The sequence below is a fragment of the Triticum aestivum genome, chromosome 7D (assembly GCF_018294505.1).
Source record: "Triticum aestivum cultivar Chinese Spring chromosome 7D, IWGSC CS RefSeq v2.1, whole genome shotgun sequence".
Classification (NCBI taxonomy): Eukaryota; Viridiplantae; Streptophyta; class Magnoliopsida; order Poales; family Poaceae; genus Triticum; species Triticum aestivum.
In genome coordinates, this window is record NC_057814.1 from 6,415,472 (window position 1) to 6,419,632 (window position 4,161).

Below are 4,161 nucleotides of genomic sequence, written 5' to 3' on the forward strand. Positions count from 1 at the left end.
AAGCAAAATTCAATCCGGCATAAATTTTTTTGTATAATCATCCACAAATTCAAACCATGTGTAGGGCAATTACGTATCATTAATTTCATCCTCTCCCAAGCTTGTGCAACATGTTCATGATCAAGTTGCTTAAAATTCATAATATTGTTTCTAAGAGAGATAATCTTAGCGGGAGGAAAATACTTAGAGATAAAAGCATCTTTGCACTTATTCCAAGAATCAATACTATTTTTAGGCAAAGACGAAAACCAAGCTTTAGCATGATCTCTAAGCGAAAAAGGAAATAGTTTCAATTTAACAATATCATTGTCAACATCTTTCTTCTTTTGCATATCACACAAATCAACGAAGCTATTTAGATGAGTAGCGGCATCTTCACTGGGAAGGCCGGCGAATTGATCTTTCATGACAAGATTCAACAAAGCAGCATTAATTTCACAAGATTCAGTATCGGTTAGAGGAGCAATCGGAGTGCTAAGGAAATCATTGTTGTTGGTATTGGTAAAGTCACATAATTTGGTATTATCTTGAGCCATCGTGACAAGCAAGCAATCCAACACACGAGCAAACGAGAAGCAAGCGAAAAAGAGGCGAACGAAAAAGAGAGGGCGAATAAAACGGCAAGGGTGAAGTGGGGGAGAGGAAAACGAGAGGCATATGGCAAATAATGTAATGCGGGAGATAAGGGTTTGTGATGGGTTCTTGGTATGTTGACTTTTGCGTAGACCTCCCTGGCAACGGCGCCAGAAATCCTTCTTGCTACCTCTTGAGCACTGCGTTGGTTTTCCCTTGAAGAGAAAAGGGTGATGCAGCAAAGTAGCGTAAGTATTTCCCTTAGTTTTTGAGAACCAAGGTATCAATCCAGTAGGAGGCTACGCGCGAGTCCCTCGTACCTACACAAACAAATAAATCCTCGCAACCAACGCGATAAGGGGTTGTCAATCCCTACACGGTCACTTACGAGAGTGAGATCTGATAGATATGATAGGATAATATTTTTGGTATATTTATTATAAAGATGCAAAGTAAAATAAAAACGGCGCCAAAAATAGCAAGGATAGATCTAAGTATTGCCATCTTTGGTAGGCAATCCATAAGTGGCTCTCATGATAGATTCATAAGGTAATTTTATTTTCTTTCTAGGAAAGTGTTCCATGCCTTTCCTTAACGGAAATTGGAATCTAATATTTCCTTCATTCACATCAATAATTGCACCAATCGTTCTAAGGAAAGGTCTACCAAGAATAATAGGACATGAAGGATTGCAATTTATATCAAGAACGATGAAATCTACGGGCACATAATTCCTATTTGCAACAATAAGAACATCATTAATTCTTCCCATAAGTTTCTTAATAGTGGAATCTGCAAGATGCAAGTTTAAAGAACAATCATCAAAATCACGGAAACCTAGCAAATCACACATAGTTTTTGGAATCGTGGAAACACTAGCACCCAAATCACACAAAGCATAGCATTCATGATCTTTAATTTTAATTTTAATAGTAGGCTCCCACTCATCATAAAGTTTTCTAGGGATAGAAACTTCCAACTCAAGTTTTTCTTCATAAGATTGCATTAAAGCATCAACGATATGTTTGGTAAAAGCTTTATTTTGACTATTAGCATGAGGAGAATTTAGCATGGATTGCAACAAGGAAATACAATCTATTAAAGAGCAATTATCATAATTAAATTCCTTGTAATCCAAGATAGTGGGTTCATTGATATCTAACCTCTTCAATCCCACTTTTACCAATTTTTGCATCAAGATCTAAAAACTCCGAATTTTTGGGACGCCTTCTAACTAAAGTTGACTCATCTCCAGTCCCATCATTATTAAGATTCATATGGCAAAACAAAGATTTAATTGGGGACACATCAATAACTTTTAGATCTTCATCTTTATTCTCATAAAAACTAGAAGAACATGCTTTTACAAAGCAATCTTTCTTAGCACGCATCCTAGCGGTTCTTTCTTTGCACTCATCAATGGAAATTCTCATGGCTTTGAGAGACTCATTGATGTCATGCTTAGGTGGAATAGATCTAAGTTTCAAAGAATCAACATCAAGAGAAATTATATCCACGTTCCTAGCCAATTCATCAATCTTAGGCAATTTTTCTTCAAGCAAAGCATTGAAATTCTTTTGAGAAATCATAAACTCTTTAACACTAGTCTCAAAATCAGAGGGCAACTTATTAAAATTTCCATAAGAGTTGTTGTAGGAATTACCATAATTATTAGAGGAATTACTAGGATACGGCCTAGGATTAAAGTTTCCTCTATAAGCGTTGTTACCAAAATTATTCCTACCAACAAAATTCACATACATAGAATCATTATTATTCTCAATCAAGATAGACAAAGGCATATCATTAGGATCAGAAGAAACACTCTCATTAGCAAACAATTTCATAAGTTCATCCATCTTTCCACTCAAAACATTAATTTCTTCCATAAATTCAAACAATGAGTAGGGCAATTACGTATCATTAATTTCATCCTCTCCCAAGCTTGTGCAACATGTTCATGATCAACTTGCTTAAAATTCATAATATCATTTCTAAGGGAGATGATTTTAGCGGGAGGAAAATACTTAGAGATAAAAGCATCTTTGCACTTATTCCAAGAATCAATACTATTCTTAGGCAAAGACGAAAACCAAGTTTTAGCACGATCTCTAAGCGAAAAAGGAAATAGCTTCAATTTAACAATATCATTGTCCACATCTTTCTTCTTTTGCATATCACACAAATCAACAAAGCTATTTATATGGGTAGCGGCATCTTCACTAGGAAGGCCGGCGAATTGATCTTTCATGACAAGATTCAGCAAAGCAGCATTAATTTCAAAAGATTCAGCATCGGTAAGAGGAGCAATCGGAGTGCTAAGAAAATCATTGTCGTTGGTATTGGTAAAGTCACACAATTTAGTATTGTCTTGAGCCATCGTGACAAGCAAGCAATCCAACACACAAGCAAACAAGAGGCAAGCGAAAAAAAAGGTGAACGGAAAAAGAGGGCGAATAAAATGGCAAGGGTGAAGTGGGGGAGAGGAAAACGAGAGGCAAATGGCAAATAATGTAATGCGAGGGATAAGAGTTTGTGATGGGTACCTGGTATGTCTTGACTTGTGCGTAGACTCCCCGGCAACGGTGCCAGAAATCCTTCTTGCTACCTCTTGAGCACTACGTTGGTTTTCCCTTGAAGAGGGAAGGGTGATGCAGTAAAGTAGCATAAGTATTTCCCTCAGTTTTTGAGAACCAAGGTATCAATCCAGTAGGAGACCACGCTCAAGTCCCACGCACCTACAAGAACAAATAAGAACCTTGCAACCAACGCGATAAAGGGGTTGTCAATCCCTTCACGGCCACTTGCAAAAGTGAGATCTGATAGAGATGATAAGATAATGTTTTTGGTATTTTTATGATAAAGACTAAAAGTAAAGAACGCAAAGTAAAATAGATGTAAACTTATATGATGGAGAATAGACCCGGGGGCCATAGGTTTCACTAGTGGCTTCTCTCAAGATAGCATAAGTATTACGGTGGGTAAACGAATTACTGTCGAGCTATTGATAGGATTGAGCATAGTTATGAGAATATCTAGGTATGATCATGTATATAGGCATCACGTCCGTGACAAGTAGACCGACTCCTGCCTGCATCTACTACTATTACTCCACAGATCGACCGCTATCCAGCATGCATCTAGAGTATTAAGTTCATAAGAACGGAGTAACGCTTTAAGCAAGATGACATGATGTAGAGGGATAAACTCACGCAATATGATATAAACCCCATCTTTTTATCCTCGATGGCAACAATACAATACGTGACGTTTCCCCTACTGTCACTGGGATCGAGCACCGCAAGATTGAACCCAAAGCTAATCACTTCTCCCATTGCAAGAAAGATCAATCTAGTAGGCCAAACCAAACTGATAATTCGAAGAGACTTGCAAAGATAACCAATCATACATAAAAGAATTCAGAGGAGATTCAAATATCGTTCAAAGATAATCTTGATCATAAACCCACAATTCATCGGATCTCGACAAACACACCGCATAAAGAGTTACATCAAATAGATCTCCAAAAGAATCGAGGATAACTTTGTATTGAGATCCAAAGAGAGAGAGAAGAAGCCATCTAGCTAA